Below are 17,815 nucleotides of genomic sequence, written 5' to 3' on the forward strand. Positions count from 1 at the left end.
TCTAAGCGCTGGGATAGACACAGGGGAATCAGGCTGTCCCAAGTGGGGCTCACAGTCTTAATCCCCATTTTACAGATGAGGGAACTGAGGCACCGAGAAGTGAAGTGACTTGCCCAAAGTCACACAGCTGACAAGTGGCCGAGCAGGGATTCGAACCCATGACCTCTGACTCCAAAGCCCGTGCTCTTTCCACTGAGCCACGCTGCTTCTCTAGCACGTGGGACGACCTGATCACCTTGTATCCCCCAGTGCTTTAGAACAGTGTTTTGCACATAGTAAGTGCTTAACAAATACCACCACTTATTTTTTTTTATTTTTCTCTGGATCTCAATTACCTCATTTGTAAAATGGGGATCAAGACTGTGAGCCCCATGTGGGACAGGGAATGTGTCCAACCTGATTACCTTCTATCTACCCCAGTGCTTAGAACAGTGCTTAACAGATACCATAATTATTAGCCAATGGTCTCACCCTCCTTCTCCAGAGCTGTCGACAAATAGCAGATACTTTATCCTTTTTCTCCCTTTTTGAGATGGACCCAGAGCAGGGGCCAAAGGGAACGGAATAAGTTGGGGGTGGAGGGAGGCAGGAGACATCCAGCTCTCTTGGATAATTGAGAGCTGACTCCTTTTCGCTCTGGTAAGGGCCAGCCTCCTCTTGCATTTGGGAGTCAGAGGTCGTGGGTTCGAATCCCAGCTCTGCCACTTGTCAGCTGTGCAAGTCACTTAACTTCTCTGTGCCTCAGCTATCTCATCTGTAAAATGGGGATTAAGACTGTGAGCCTTATGTGGGACAACCTCATTACCTTGTATCTACCCCAGTGTAGTAAGCGCTTAAATACCAACATTATTATTACTTACCTATTTATACCCATCCTCACCATTTATATCTACCATGCTTATATGGTATATTTACACGGTATATATCTACGATATTTACTTGCATAATTGCCCCAATTTTTGCAGTTCTGAAATAAGAGAGGGGCTATTATGTGGGAAATTAAGACTACCAATAAGGGGAGCAGAACTAAAAAAAGAGGAGGGTAAACAAAAAAATTAGAAGGAAAGGAGGGGAGAATCAGTCAATTAGTGGTACTTATTGAGCACTTAATGTGTGCAGAGCACTGTACTAAGCACTTGGGGCAATGCACTGTAATAGATTTGGTAGATGGGATTCCGGCCCATAAGGAATTTGTAGTCTGTGGGGTGGGGAGAGGAAGGAAGAAGAAAAAAGGTAAGACTGCCTCTCTTATTTCACCTTCAAAAGTGCTGCATACAATAGGCACTGAATGAATTCCCAGCAACCACCCTAATCCCCTCTCCTCTTCCTACCCCTGCTTCAAAAAAAGGCAAAACATTTTTATTTGCTCTTCAAAAATGGGAGGAGTGGGGGGGCAGAAGGTGTAGAGGGGAGGAGAGTGGGATTATTATACGGTGGAGGTAATTATGCCAGTAAAATTGGTATTTTTGATTGTTCAACTTTATTCTTATTCTGCTGCTTGTGAACATTTCTAGCTCTCTCTCCCCTATCTGAGCGTTAGCTCCTTGTGAGTCCCTGTGCCCCTGATGTACTTTCCCAAGGACTCAGTACAGTGGACTGCATTCAGTTGGTGCTCAATAAATACTCTCACTATTATTACCGTGACTACCAATAACTCCCAACCAAAGCAGCAGCTGTCAGTGCCTTTCTCAGAAGTGGGGGGAAGGAGAATGTGCCCGATTGAGTTCGTAATGAAGCGGGCACTGCTCTCTGTGTTTATTCTCTGTGCTGATACCCAGAAATCAGTGGCTTTTTTTTGATTGGGATTGTTCTGTCTTTAGGGAGTCGCTTTTGTTTTAAGGTTCCAGCACACTGGTTTCCCAGGCATTTCTCCCGCTACATTTTCGACTTATTTGCAGAGTGTCAAACGAAGCAACCAAAGACCTGCATAACATAGTTGGAGTTTCTCGGTCTTCCCTAAGTCCTCGTGTCCTCTTCTCCCTCTCTCCTTCAAGCCACTGGGTGAGATTTGCTGAGCATCCCGGGGGAGCCGGTGACCACTTCATTCACTTTCACAGTGTTGGGGGAGGAACCACGCATCTCTGGGGACCATTCCCAATTTGCATCTCCGGGCGCCAGCGAGCATCCAGGCGACTGAGGCGGCCTGAGGTGACTCATTCTGAGTCGTGCTTGGGCCGGTAATAGCACCGGGGCGTTCCGAGGGCCAGGCTGAGATGTTTTGCCTCCCGTTTCACATGATCGAGCACCAGAAACCAGCTGGTAAACTGGGTTCTCTCTGGCTTGGGTCCCTCCAGCCATTCCACGAGTATCTTTGGAGAAGCAGCATGGCCTAGCGGGTAGAGCCGGGCCCGGGAGTCAGAAGGACCTGGGTTCTAATCCGGCTCCGCCACTTGTCTGCTGTGTGATCTCGGGCAAGTCATTTCACTTCTCTGGGCCTCAGTTACCACATCTGTAAAATGGGGATTAAGACTGTGAGGTCTATGTGGGACAGGGATTGAGTCCAATCCGATTAGCTGATACCTACCCCAGCGCTCAGTTCAGTGCTTGGCACATAGTACGCACTTAACAAATACCACAATTATTATATCGTGTCGGACAGATGATCACTCTCCCCACCTTCAAAGTCTTATTGAAGGCGCAACTCCTTCAGTTAGCCAATCAATTGTATTTACTGAGCACTTACTGTTTAGTCAATCAATTGTATTTATTGAGTACTTACTGTGGGCAGAGCACTGTACTAACTGCTTGGGAGAGTGCAGTCTGACAATATAACAGATGCATTCCCTGCCTCCAACCAGCTTACGCTCTAGAGGCCTCCTTCAAGAGGGCTTCCCTGACTAAGCCCTCATTTCCCCTTCTCCCACTCCCTTTTGAGTCACCTTTGAACTCGGATTCTCCCCCTTTTATTCACCCTTCCCTCGTCCCCACAGCACTTACGTCTAGATCCATAATTTATTTATTGACTGTTATTAATATCTGTCTCCCCCTCTAGACCGTAAGCTCCTTGTGGGCAAGGATTGTGTCTACCAAGTCTGTTATATTGTAACAATAACTGTGGTATTTGTCAAGAGCTTACTGTGTGCCAGGCACTGTACTAAGCACTGGATAGTTATGTTAATCGGGTTAGACACAGTCCATGTCCCACATGGGACTTCCAGTCTCAATCCCCATTTTACAGATGAGGGAACTGAGGCCCAGAGTAGTGAAGGGACTTGCCCAAGGTCACACAACAGACAAGTGGCAGAGCGGGGATTAGAACCCAGGTCCTCTGACTCCCAGGTCTATACAAAGTGGTTGGAAGAGTATAATACAATAGAATTGCTAGACAACCCCTTCCTGGTAACAGAAATGAATAAAAAACCTGCTAGCTCGTATATATCCTGAAAGTCGGATTTGTGTTTTCTTCTTCTGCTATACTGTACTCTCCCAGGTGCTCAATCCAGGGCTCTTGTGCAGAGTAAACACTCAATAAATACCACTGAAAGGCTGAAAACAGAATGAAAGCTGCGTTTTAGAGACTATTTAGTATCAACTAAAAGTATCTAAGGCCCAATCTAAATTGAGCATTAGTGTCGTTCGTGAGTTTAAGTGCTCCATAGCAGAATTTGACTTACTCTTGATTAGTGAGCAAAATCATCATTATCAAATGGAGGATCCTGGGAAGACAGCAATATTTCTCATGTTTGGGGGCCAGAAACTCTCTTGTTCTTTGATCGCTTTAATAATAGCGATGGTATTTGTTAAGCGCTTACTCTGTGCCAAGCACTGTTCTAAGCGCTTGAATCAAGCTGAGCCCTCAATCTCATGGATTATGAGATGTCTAAATTACTTATATTAATGTCTGTCGCACCTTTAGTCTGAAAGCTCGTATGGGCAGGGAACTCGTCTGCTGCACTGTAATCTCCCAAGTGCTTAATATAGTGCTCTGCCTGTAGTCATGGCTCGATAAATACCGACGATGAAGATGATGATGTCAAGTCTCCCATTCACCAGTGAAGATGGAGATGGTGGAAAAGTCCTCCGTGGCTCAGGGGAATGAGTCCGGGCTTGGGAGTCAGAAGTCACGGGTTCGAATCCCCACTCTGCCACTTGTCAGCTGTGTGACTGTGGGTAAGTCACTTAGCTTCTCTTTGCCTCAATTCCCTCATCTGGGATGACGACTGTGAGCCTCACGTGGGACAACCTGATTACCCTGTAGCTACCCCGGCACTTAGAACAATGCTCTGCACATAGTAAGCGCTTAACAAATACCAACATCATTATTATTATTAAAGAATTTGAGCCCGACTGAAATTCCAACATTTTAGGAGATTCTTTTATGAGAAGTCAGCAATATCAGGCAGTGAATAAATGGGATTTTATTCAAAACCCCTGAAACAAGTCAATCTGCTGAAGCTAATTCCTTCTGGGTGTCGGGGCAGAAGCCGGAAACACAAAGAGATCCGGTGGCCAGGCAAAAGACAACCGGAATTTGGTTAAACCTGTCCAAGTAAAAAAACTGAGTTTTTCAGAGAGAATGGAATATAACAGAAAGTTGCCAAAAATATGGAAGGAGTCATCTTCACCCCAAAGATACCTTGCATTTGGAAAAAATCTGTCACTTTGGACCAGATATAATCATTTTCTCTTATGCCTCCCCGTCCCCCTGCAAGTCCTGGAGCCCAGCAAAGACCCAAAAATCAATCGATCGATCGACGGAGAAGCAGCGTGGTGTAATGGATCAAGCACAGGGCTGGGAGACGGAAGGATCTGGGTTCTAATCCCAACTCTGCCATTTGTCTGCTGTGTGACCTTGAGCAAGTCACTTAACTGGGCCTCAGTCACCTCACCTGTAAAATGGGGATTAAGACGGTGAGTCCCACGTGATGGCCACCCTAAAGGACAGTCTAGAGGAGGAGCAGCCTGCCGTGGGGAAGCAGCACGGCGTAGCGGATAGAGCACGGGCCTGGGAGTCAGAAGGTCATGGGTTCTAATCCCGGCTCCGCCACTTGACTGCTGCGGGGCCTTGGGCAAGTCACTTCACTTCTCTGGGCCTCAGTTACCTCATCTGTAAAATGGTGATTGAGACTGTGAGCCCCATGCGGGACAGGGACTGTGTCCAATCCAATTTGCTTGTAACCACCCTAGCACCTGCCTGGCACATAGTAAGCGCTTAACAAATACAATTATTATTATTCATTCATTCGATCGTATTGATTGAGCACTTACTGTGTGCACAGCATTGTAGTAAGCATTTGGAGAGTACAATTCGGCAACAGATAGAGACAATCCCTACCCAACAACGGGCTCACGGTCTAGATTATTATTAGAGCTGCCGGCCTAGAGGACAGTCTAGAGGAGGAGTCGCCGCCCTGGAGGAGTCTCACGCAGCCCTAAAGGGGAGAACTCTCTCCACTCCTCGTTGGAGCAGCGTGGGAGCCTTCTTCTCCCCTGCCCAGCCAGAAGCGTGGGGGTTGAAGACGTCGGTCCAAGGCCACCTGGCCAGGTGGGCTCCGAATTCGGCAATGCAGCCCCTCCCAGCTCCCTTTTGGACACAGACGCCGCTTCCAGGTCAGGGGACTCGGGGTCCAGGCAGAGGGAACCTGGACGATTCCAACGGAAAGACCAGAACCAAAAGGGCCCCGGCCTGGACCGGTTGCCCCAGGGTAATAGTAATAATAATGTCGGTATTTAAGGGCTTACTAGGTGCCGACCACCGTTCTGAGCGCTGGGGTAGATACAGCGTCATCAGGTTGTAATAATGTTGGTATTTGTTAAGCGCTTACTATGTGCAGAGCACTGTTCTAAGCGCTTGGGTAGTTACGGGGTAATCAGATCGTCCCACGTGAGGCTCCCAGTTAATCCCCATTTTACAGATGAGGTAACTGAGGCACAGAGAAGCAAAGTGACTTGCCCACAGTCACACAGCTGACAAGTGGCAGAGTCGGGAGTCGAACCCATGACCTCTGACTCCGAAGCCCAGGCTCTTTCCACTGCGCCAGCCTGCTTCCCTTACGTGAGGCTCACAGTTAATCCCCATTTGACAGATGAGGGAACTGAGGCCCAGAGAAGTGCAGTGACTTGACCACAGACACACAGCTGACAAGGGGCAGAGCCGGGATTCGAATCCATTGCCTCTGACCCCCAAGCCCAGGCTCTTTCCACTGAGTCACGCTGCTTCTCTGATCGGGTACTGATCAGATGAGCTCCAGGTGCCTGGGGATTATGTCCAATCTGATGATCTTGTGTCCACTCCTGCGCTTAACACGGTATGAACTGAATAACTGCTATCATTATTATTCAAAATCAGGGCTCCTTTCATTCCATAATATTTACTGAGCGCTTACTATGTGCAGAGCACTGTTCTAAGCGCTTGGGTAGTTACAGGGTAATCAGATTGTCCCACGTGAGGCTCACAGTTAATCCCCATTTTACAGGTGAGGTGACTGAGGCCCAGTTAAGTGACTTGCTCAAGGTCACACAGCAGACAAATGGCAGAGTTGGGATTAGAACCCAGATCCAACAGATAGAAACAATCCTTTCCAAGCACTTAGTACAGTGCTCTGCACACAGTAAATGCTCAGAAAATACGATTGAATGAATGAATAATAATAATTATTGTACTTGTTAAGCGCTTAGTAGGTGCCAGCTACTTGCATAAAATTAGACAACAGCCACCCTACTTCTGGATCCCTGGGTTTCTCTCCACTCTGAGTCCCCGCCCTTCTCTTCTTGCACCTCTGTCCCTTTCCCAAGAAGCTCCACCTCGAATCCCCCTTTTGCTTAAAAGAAACTCGGCATCGATGTTCAGAGTGGAGCTGGAGATCGATTCACCTGGACCTTGGAGCCGCAAAAATCACAGACCCACTGGCTTCCACAGGAGGAGACAGGAGGAGTAAGAGGAGAGTGAGAGTCGTAGCGTGGCTCAGTGGAAAGAGCCCGGGCTTGGGAGCCAGAGGTCATGGGTTCGAATCCCAGCTCTGCCACTTGTCAGCTGGGTGTCTGTGGGCAGGTCACTTCACCTCTCGGTGCCTCAGTTCCCTCATCTGTAAAACGGGGATGAAGACTGTTAGCCCCACGTGGGACAACCTGATGACCCTGTATCTACCCAGCGCTTAGAACAGTGCTCTGGATATAGTAAGCGCTTAAATACCAACAACAAAGTAGCATGGTCTAGAGGATAGAGCTCAAGCCTGGTAGACAGAAGGACCTGGGTTCTAATCCTGACTCCGCCACTTGTCCGCCGCATGACCTTGGGCCCGTAAGCTCGTGGTGGGCAGGGAATGTGTTCGTTTGTTGTTAGATTGTGCCCTCCCAAGTGCTCAGTACATACTTTGCACACAGTAAGTGCTCAGTAAATACGACTGAATGATTGAAGGAGCTTCTCTGCACCTCAATTATCTCATCTGTAAAATGGAAATTAAGACCATGAGCCCCTTGAGAGACACAGACTGAGTTCAACTCGATCAGCTTGTATCTATCTTAGTGCTTAGTAAAGTGTCTGTCACAAAGTAAGCACTTAACTAATACCATAAAAAAAAAGTCAGTTCCTGTCTACACTTAAAATGTCCATTCCTTTATGCGCGAAAGGTCATTCTTTGCAGAAGCAGATCATCCCATCAGCGGTTACCGCTTTTAAGAAAAATCGGGGGGACATCTTGATTGCAAGCCCTTTTTCAAAATGCAATTAGACACGGTTATGTTATGCTCCAGGGAGATCGTTAATTAAGGCAGACACACTGGAGCATATGATGAAAAATTGCAAACTTGGAGTCAGGATTAGATAACCAGGTAAACGTATTTTTTTTCAAATTCTGATGACCGGCAAAAAATTTTGTGGCGATGACACAGTGAGATGACACTCTGAAGAAGGGAAGGAGTGAAAGAGGTCCTTCTGGGATGGCTCGAGATTCAAGACTGCAGTGAAGGTTCAAGAATGGGGGGCCTTTCCCGAGGTCACGGGAGCATGTCGGCAGCTGCTTGAGAGGGGACAGTGCCTGAGAACCGAATAACTCGGCAAATGGAGGTTCTCCAGAGGCGGGCAGAAGCAGCGTGGCCTACTGGATAGAGCAAGGGCCTGGGAGTCAGAAGGACCTGGGTTCTAATCCCAGCTCTGCCACCTGTCTGCTGTGTGAACTTGGGCGAGTCACTTCATTCCTCTGGGTCTCGTTACCTCATCTGTAAAATGGGGATGGAGTCTGTGCGCCCCACGTGGGACAGGGACGGTGCCCAACCCAATTTGCTCGCATCCACCCCAGTGCTTAGTACAGTGCCTGGCACATAATAAGTGCTTAATAACTACTACTATTATTTTTATTATTATTAAACCAAAGACTGAGGATATCCTATGCAATCCTGGAGGACTAATACAAAGGAAAACTCTACTCTTGAGAGCAGCGTGGCCGAGTGGAAGGAACACAGGCCTGAGGGTCAGAAGACCTGGTTTCTAATCTCAACTCTGCCTCGTGTCTGCTGTGTGACCTTGGGCAAGTCGCCTAATATCTCCGTGCCTCAGTTGCCTCAAATGTAAAATGGGGATTAACTCCTACCCTCTTCTAGTTAGGCTGTGAGCTCCAGGTGGGACAGGAACTGTGCCCAAGCTAACATGTATCTAACCCAGCGTTTAGTATAGTGATTGGCACATAGTAGGGGCTGAACAAGTACAATTATTATTATTAAAATGAGGAAAAATGACAGTCCTGAAGATGAGGAAAACTTCTAGACTTTTAGCCCGGTGGGGGCAGGGATTGTCTCTTTTGCTGAATTGTACTTTCTAAGCGCTTAGCACAGCAGTCTGCACACAGTAAGCGCTCAATAAATATGACAATGAAAGACACTTTAAAAATTGTTAACTAGAGAGCTCAGCTGGAAAGGCTAACTGAAGCTCTTTAAAGCAATTAAATAGCATGTTCACGTTAGAATATCAAATATTATGAAAGGGGGGGAGTTGAGATAATTCCTCAATTAAAGAAAAAGTTTCAGAAAGGAACAGGAAATGCTGGGAGAGCCAGAATAAACATCAAAGAATTGAGCTTGAGAGAGGTTTGTGTGTACATTATTAAATCATCGAATAAACCACTTATTTGTGGTTAAATAAAGCCTGCAGTGATTGACTTCATTACCAGTGGGAGCCACAACCTCAACGATGATGTGCCACCCCAAATTATAATAATCATAATAGTGATATTTATTATGCAGTTACTATGTGCCAGGCACTGGAGAGAGCTAGCTAAAAGTGAAACCGGTGCCTTATTTTCAGCTAAAATCCTGGATTAGATAGATTTTTGTTCCAGGTGGAGTTTAGAAGAGCAGTGTAGTTGGCGACTACTGAGCTGTAATTTGGATGAATCTTTAAATTATATATTATAAATTATTTCTTTATACCAATAACAATAATTATGGTATTTGTAAAGCGCTATGTGCCAAGCACGGTTCTCAGCAGTGGGGTAGATACAAGGTTGTCCCTCATTCATTCATTCATTCATTCAATAGTATTTATTGAGCGCTTACTATGTGCAGAGCACTGTACTAAGCACTTGGAATGTACAAATCGGTAACAGAGACAGTCCCTGCCCTTTGACGGGCTTACACTCTAATCGGGGGAGACGGACAGACAAGAACAATAGCAATAGGCTCACAGTCTTAATTCCCATTTTACAGAGGAGGTAACTGAGGCACAGAGAAGTTAAGTGGCTTGCCCAAGGACACACAGCAGATGGGTGACGGAGCTAGGATTAGAACCCACGTCCTCTGACTTCCAAGCCTGTGCTCCTTCCATTAAGCCAGACTTCCTCTCCTTTATATTCATGTCTCGCTCCCCATTTAGACTGTAAGTTGACTGTAGGCAAGGAACAAGTCTGCCAACTCTGTTCTATTGTACTCTCCCAAAAGCCTAGTAGAGTGTTCTGCACAAAGTAAACACAAAATAAATATCACTGAATGACTGAATTGCTTAAATGGCGCCTACGTTATGTTTTATGAAAAGAGCACGGGCCTGGGAGTCAGAGGACTGGGGTTCTAATTCTGGCTCCGCAACTCATCTGCCGGGTGACCTTGGATGAGTCACTGAACTTCTCTGTGCCTCAGTTAACTCACCTGTAAAATGGGGATTAAGATTGTGAGCCCTACTTGGAACACAGACGGTGTCCAACCCAATTATCTCGTATCTAGCCCGTGCTTATTACAGCGCCTGACACACAGTACGCGCTTAACGACCGGCATAAAAGCAGAGGGAAGGGGAAAGAGAGACGCAAGAAAGAAGAGAGAGTGGGTTGTCTATGATCGTAAGTCACGTGTCACTGAGCAAATCACTTCACTTCTCTGTGCCTCAGTCCTCTCATCTGTAAAATGGGGCTTGACTATGCGTTCTGCCTCCTACTTAGATTGTGAGGCCCATGGAAGGCCTGATTATCTCGTCTTACCCCAGCGCTTAGGGCGGTGCTTGGCACACACTGAGAGCTGATCAGCGTGGCTAGAAAAGCAGCGTGGCTCAGTGGAAAGAGCCCTGGCTTGGGAGTCAGAGGTCATGGGTTCTAATCCCAGCCCCGCCGCTTGTCAGCTGTGTAACTCTGGGCAAGTCACTTCACTTCTCTGTGCCTCAGTTACCTCATCTGTAAAATGGGGATTAACTGTGAGCCGCACGTGGGACAACCTGATGACCCTGGATCTACCCCAGCGTTAGAACAGTGCTCTGCACATAGTAAGCGCTTAACAAATACCAACATTATTATTATCATTGAAGCTTGAAGGGTGTGGTTCAGCGGTCCTCCCTGGCAACAGACCCAAGCTGGCTTCTTCAGTGAGAGCCCCTGGGAACCAGCACGCCTAGAGTAAATACCAGGATGAGTTGCTTTCCTCTCCGAGGTCCATTTCTCGCCTGGGAACCGAACCAGCCGAAACCGTCTCCGGCGGCGGATCTGGCTGAGGCGCGGGCCGTTGGGCCTAGACCGGATCCTTCCTGGGGATGGTGGTGCTTCACCTTCGGGAGTGAAAGCTTCAGAACCTCTCAGGAGCCTCCATTCGGTCCCCTGGTCCTCCATTCTCGTGAACGGGGCTGGCATTGGCAGTAGTTCAATCAATCGATCCATCGATCGATGGTCTGGAGAAGCAGTGTGGCTTAACGGGTAGAGCCCGGGCCTGGCGGTCAGGAGGTCAGGGGTTCTAATCCTGACTCCGCCACGTGTCTGCTGTGTGACCTTGAACAAATCACTTCACTTCTCTGGGCCTCAGTTCCCTCATCTGTAAAAGGGGGATTGAGGCCGTGAGCCCCACGTGGCTCAGGAACCCTGTCTGAACCACAATTAGACCGTAAGCCCGTCAGTGGGCAGAGACTGTCTCTATCTGTTGCCGAATTGTACATTCCAAGCGCTTAGTACTGTGCTCTGCACATAGTAAGCGCTCAATAAATACTATTGAATGAATGAATCCACCCCTGCGCTTAGCACAGTACCTGGCAGATAGTAAGCGCTTATCAAATACCTTTGTTATTAACAGAAGGGAGGTGAAGAAAAGGGAAAGAGGGCTTAGTCAGGGAAGGCCTCTTGGAGGAGATTTGCCTTCAATCAGGCTTTGAAGCAGAGGCCGGGGAGAGGAACTGTCCGTCGGATAGGAGGAGGGAGGGCGTTCCAGGCCAGAGGCGAGACGTGGGCGAGGGGTTGGCGGCGAGATAGACGAGATGGAGGGACAGTGAGGAGGTTAGGATTAGAGGCGCAAAACGCGTGGTGAGCAGCTGAGCCTGGCATCCTTTGTCTGCTAGGTGGGAAGCTCCCGGGTTCCTGCCCGGGTTGCACCCACCTTCCCTCGGGGAGGGCACAGGAGGCAGAGGGGAGGGGAGAGGCCAGGCTGACACTTGACAATTAGCTCTGCAGCAACACAAATACAAGAGTCCACAGGCTCCTGTTGTTTGAGGTAGGCGGCCCCTGAGAGCCGGGGTACCGAAGCTCTCAGGTAAGAAGCAGCATGGCCTAATAATAATAATAATGTTGGTATTTGTTAAGCGCTTACTATGTGCCGAGCACTGTTCTAAGCACTGGGGTAGACATAGGGGAATCAGGTTGTCCCACGTGGGGCTCACAGTCTTAATCCCCATTTTACAGATGAGGGAACGGAGGCACGGAGAAGTTAAGTGACTTGCCCACAGTCACACAGCCGACAAGTGGCAGAGCTGGGATTCGAACTCATGAGCCCTGATTCCAAAGCCCATGCTCTTTCCACTGAGCCACGCTGCTTCTCCAGGCCTAGTGGCCTGGGAGTCAGAAGGACCTGGGTTCTAATCCCTGCTCCGCCACTTGTTTGCTGCGTGACCTTGGGCAAGTCACTTCACTTCCCTGGGCCTCTAAAATGGGGATTAAGACTGGGACCCCCATGTGGGACAGGGACCGCATCCAACCGGATTTGCTTGAATCTACCCCAGCGCTTAGTACAGTGCCTGGCACACAGTAAGCGCTTAACAGATACTATTATTCTGAAGTCTGGGAACCAGATTCAGCTTCAGGTTTCCCCCAGACCCCGCCTGGAGAAAAGGAAGAGTCGAAGGCCCAATTCCGATCAGAGCAAAGAAATCGGTGACGTGGACCCGATTCAAATGTATACCGCTAAGCAGGATGGCTCGAATACTGCAGGTGCCAGTCTGAGACAGGTATCTGGGCCAGGAAATCCCAGAGGCAAACATACGCGATAACCACCAACCCCTCCCGTGCACAAAGCCAGATCCGAAAGACCAGTCAATGGGGACGAATTTGTCCACCTCCGGGGTGGATGAAAGAGGCTGGACTGAGCCCTGGGAGACTCGAATCTCAGGATTTGCAGGGGGATGGTGTTCCTGGCCGCTGATGCGCAGAGTTCTGCTTTCTAGACCGTAAGCTCGTTACGGGCAGGGAACGTGTCTGCTAATTCTGTTGTGTGCCCTTCCAAGTCTTCAGTACAGAGCTCTGAGCATCGTAAAGTGCTCAGTAGATAGTACTCATCGATGGATTCTGCTCGACTCAAGGGAGAGTGTATGATAAGTTACAGGGAGTTATCCCGCTCTCTCTAGAACCTCTGTGGGCCCAATTCATGTTCAGGTTCTGGGTCACTCTGCTCACTCTTCAGTCAGTTTGCTCACTCTTCATTTTCTATAGGGGAGGTAAAAAGGGGTGAAGCTTGGGATTGCCAGGCAGGTTTCTGAAGCTCTGGGTCAGAAAGATGCAATTTGGGTCCAAAATTCTTAGCTTCCCGACTTCTTTGCTCTGGAGTTAGACTGGGAGCCCCATTTGGGTTATTAATTATTGGGTTTCTACCCCTGAGCTCAGTACAGAGCAAGCGCTTAAATGCCACTGTTATGAAAATATTAGCTCCACCCACGTTGGGCAGGAAATCCCCCTTAGAGATGACCTTTTTTCCACAGGCAAAGAGGACCTGGAGAACTTGGAGAGAGCAACAAGATATAGAGGAGCATTCCTATAAGGAAAGGGCAAAGCCACTGAGATTTTCCAGCCCGCTAAAGGGAAAGTGATGTAATATGGGTACAGAGGAAGGCATTATTATTAATAATCATAATAATAATATTAATAGTAATGGTATTTGTTAAGCACTTACTATGTGCCATGCACTGTTCTAAGCGCTGGGGTAGATGCAAGGTAAGCAGGTTGTCCCACGTGAGGCTCACAGTCCTAATCCCCATTTTACAGATGAGGGAACTGAAGCCCAGAGAAGTGAGGTGACTTGCCCAAAGTCACACAACAGACAAGAGGCAGAGCCGGGATTAGAACCCACGACCTCTGAGTGCCAAGCCCAGGCTCTTTCCACTAAGCCATGCTGCTTCTCTGAATTGCTTTTTCTCCTTCTGAATTTAAGCATAAGGAAATGGGCTCCAGCTATAACCCGGGAGACCAAGATTATACACAAGGAAGCGCTTCCAGGCGGGGAAGGTTGCTAAAACACTGGAAGAGTTGACCAAGGAAGACTGCAGAATCTCCCGATTGGGAGTTGTTTAAAAGTCTGATCATCCTCCATCCAAACAGTAATTGTGTTATTTGTTAAGCGCTTATTATGTCCCAGGCACTGTTTTAAGCACTGGGGTAGATACGGTTGGACACGGTCCCTGTCCCACATGGGGCTCACAGTCTTTATCCCCATTTAACAGATGAGATAACTGAGGCTCAGAGAAGTGAAGTGACTTGCTCAAGGTCACATGGGAGACAAGTGGCGGAGCTGGGATTAGAAGCCAGGTCCTTCTGGCTTGTTCTTTCTGGAGGCAAGGGATCTTTCTCCCCTAAGAGTCTAGAATTCCAATAAGGCCACTGGGGTCCAGCCCCAGTGGAGTAACTATGGTAACATGATAGTCCAGCAATCCAGATTAGAGGCTTTTGAATCTTGGGAACACATCGTGTTTGCCTTCCGCCTGGGTAAAAAGCTCCCAGGTTTGCCCTGAGCTCCTCCAAAAACAGTTGAAGTCTTCTTTTTAAGGAGGATTTTGCTTTTGCCCCACTCCCCGCAGGTTCCTTAAAAGCAGCAGGGCATACGGACAGAGGAGATGACAAACTGGATAATGATAATTCAATCGTATTTATTGAGCGCTTACTGTGTGCGCAACACTGTACTAAGCACATGGAATGTACAATTCTGCAACAGAGAGAGACAATCTCTGCCCAACAACGAGCTCACAGTCTAAAAGATAAGATAATGAGCCCTCTAGACTGGAAGCTCCTTGTGGGCAGGGGATGTGTCTGTTATATTGTTATATCGTACTCTCCCAAGCGCTTAGTACAGTGCTCTGTACCCTGTAAGCATTCAATAAATACTATTGATTGAAGTTGCCACCAATGTAGGATGGCTTGGATGTGGCTGAAGGCAGGTGAGTAGCAAGGTGTAGCAAGGTGATCCCTCTTTCAGAACTGGGATTCCATGACGGAAGGAACGGCAATTCCCCAGATTTGCAGAACAACTGCTCTCACAAGAGCTCAAAGTAATCCGGGAGCAGTTTCCTCAGGCCAAAACCGTCCCCACGTGCGTGCTCACTGACGGAGCCAGAAACGGATCACTCATTCGTTCGATCCTATTTACTGAGCACTTGCTGCGCGCCAAGCACCGCGCTAAGGGCTTGGGAGAGAGAATTGCCGGGGTATTTCTGGAAACAGAGAATTACAGCCTGGTTCTTGGCATGAATTAGGGCTGGGGCTTTGTATTGAGAACCCGGCCCGGATTCACCTCGGGTTGCCATCTTAGTGGTGTCCAGAATTTTCCCGATCACATGACAAGGAGCCTGTGAGTCCCTTGTCATGTGATTATGGAACCCAGAGCCCAGTAGCCAAGGCAAGATGGTGACATCGGCAATGGGCATAAGATGCGAGAGAGTCAACGCCCGGAACCCACCTCGCTCAATTCTGTAGAACGAGAGTGAGATTTGGTAGCAGTGCTGATGGAATTTTCCGACTCCATAAGAGTGTTTGGTCTTCTGAACCAGTTTTCTTTACTGGACCTGAGATCTTGGGGATTCGGGTAGCAAATCAACACCCTTCTACCTCTCCATCAGATTATGTTCTCAAAGGGGGAGGCGAAATAAAGGGCCCCTGCTCAACTGCACACGGTCACGGCTGAGAACCTCTACCACCATCAGCTCCTGGTGCAAAATCTTAGTGGCCCTGAACTGAGCCCCCTTGGGAGAAGGGAAGAGGATGAGAGATGCATACTTCCGCTGCCAATCAAATCAATGTCATCGACCGGGTCAGCCGCCCCTGTGTCGTCTCCTCGGAGTACAAGGAATCAGGCCTCCTCTGAGCTCCTTTCAGCCCCGGCCTCGGCTCCTGGAATGCGGGGGTTGAGACCACGGCTAACTGTCGTTTCCATGTGGAATTAATTTTCTTTCTGCCCCAACGAGGCTCAGGGGGAGAAGGGGTGATGGATGGGCTAGTAGGCCAGTGCACCAGGGCTCCTGGAGTCCCACTTCCGACTAGGCCCGATCCGGGAGGGCTTCAAGCAAATCAGTTACTCTGCTCAGGTCTCAGTTTCCCTTTTTCAAATGGTCATAATCCCCTCTGTGAAGCCTGCGTTGGGTCCAGCCTGGTCAGGCACCAACGACGGGCGCTCCGGTCGGCCCCCAGCTCAGGCTACGGCCACCGACTGTCTAGAAGCCGCAAAGATTTGCTCTGGGGAGGGCCAACCCAAATGCAAATGAACAGACGCCCCCATCAACACCCAACATCCCCACGCAAGCCAAGAGCCAACTTCCCAGCGCACAAGCTCTCCGATATTTTCTCCGCCGACAGTTCTAAAACGGTCTCCTCCCAGAATTGTAGGTTTCGGGGGTAGACAAGCAGCGTGGCCTAGCGGGTAGAGTACAGGCTCCGGGAGTCAGAAGGACCCGGTTTCTCTGCCCCTTTTCTGCTGCGTGACCTTGAGCAAGTCACTTCACTTCTCGATGCCTCAGTTCCCTCAGCTGTGAAATGGGGGGTGGAGACTGACAGCCCCCCATAGGACAGGGACTGCTTCCAACCCGATGCGCTCGTCTCTACCCCCAGCGCTTGGCACAGTGCCTGGCACGCAGTAAGCGCTCAACGAATCCCACGATTGTTAGGATGGTTAATCTTTTGGACGCCCAGGCTCCTAAGGTACTCCCTTGGGCCAGCCAGCCTTCAAGGCGACGTGTCCCCTTCGAGGTCACCACACTTCACCTGAGCCGCTGCCCCGAGCAGCAGAGAGGTCCGACGTGCAGGCACCCCTCCCCGGCTGAGCCCCTTAGGTTGCAGCGGGGGCCGTTTCCGGCCCACCGTCTCGCCCGACCCCCCGAAACCTCCCGCTCGCTTACCTGTTGTCCGCCGCCTCTCGGTCCTGCAGCCGCCCACCTGGGTTCCCAGCTGAGCCTTCGGGATGGGTCGTAACTAAGCAGAAGGGCACGCACGGCGCGGACTCCCTGGAAACGGGCTTTTCTGTACATTAATTGTCAGCCGCGCCGCTGAGAGAAAGTGAGGCTCTATGCACCACTACACCTCTGCTCTGAGCAGCTGGGGGCATCTCCCTTTTCCCATCAGGAAACCAGGGATTCAAACCAGGGATCTGGGGGCGGGGGGGAGGGGGGCCGGGGGTGGGAGGGGAGGAGGGGGCTTGGGGAGGCTGGGCAGGAGGAGCCGAGTCCTCGTCTCCCTACCTCTCACCTGAGATACCCGAATAAGGGAGGCCTCTGGTTCGTCCTCCTGCTCGTATTTATCTGGCGAGCACTGCAATGAAATTCCCCAACTGAACGGCAAAGGGGCTGTGTCTTCTCTCTGATCCTCGGGGTGACTTGTGAGAGCAGCGCGGGAGGAAGAAATCGGGACTCCCAACTTTGGGGAACCGTGCCCGGGGCGCTCCGCGCCGCTCGCCGGCACCTTCACTCCCGGGTTTTGGTCCTCAAAACCCTCTGATCCTCCATGTTCCCTCTAAATGACAAGGCTCATTTGTCACTAGAACCTGTAGGTTTCAGGCAGCTCATTTAAATATCTCATCATAACAACATTGTTGGTGAAGAAATGAATAGTTGGTCGAGCCCTGGGGACTCCCTGTTTGTACGTATGAAGGATGATGCAATCCCAGGATCCAAATAGCAATCCAACATGGAATAACAGGATTAAAACAACAGTGTCTGCCTAGCCGGAGATCAACTCGACACGCACTGGCAGCTCCACGCTGTACCGATCGGACGCCAAACCCGGTACCCTTGTTTCATCGTTAGAAAGCTGCTGACGCCTCACATTTTGCCTCCGTGGCCTATATTCGGAGGGAGGGGGGAAGCCTTGCGCTGTTTGCATTCGAGCTACAGAGAACGTTGGCGCCCCAGCAGAATCCCCTTCTCCTAAGCCTCGCTTGCTTCTGCCTCTCCACC

At 49.4% G+C, this 17,815-nt stretch overlaps 1 protein-coding gene across 4 annotated transcripts in view; it reads right to left on the reverse strand.

The window, feature by feature from the left end:
* Positions 1 to 17,815, reverse strand: part of TRIM66 (tripartite motif containing 66) — a 100,447-nt gene that overhangs the window by 70,703 nt on the left and 11,929 nt on the right. The window contains exons 1-2 of one of the 4 annotated variants that reach the window (XM_039911376.1): positions 17,109 to 17,790; positions 16,763 to 16,867 (exon numbers count right to left, since the gene is read on the reverse strand). The exons of 2 other annotated variants lie outside the window; for them this stretch is intronic. The gene's annotated coding sequence lies outside the window, so the exon portion shown is untranslated. Of the gene's footprint in view, positions 1 to 16,762; positions 16,868 to 17,108; positions 17,791 to 17,815 lie in introns of those variants that run through there. One more of the 4 variants, XM_039911377.1, reaches the window with a different exon arrangement.

This window comes from Ornithorhynchus anatinus, chromosome 3 (genome assembly GCF_004115215.2).
Source record: "Ornithorhynchus anatinus isolate Pmale09 chromosome 3, mOrnAna1.pri.v4, whole genome shotgun sequence".
NCBI lineage: Eukaryota > Metazoa > Chordata > Mammalia > Monotremata > Ornithorhynchidae > Ornithorhynchus > Ornithorhynchus anatinus.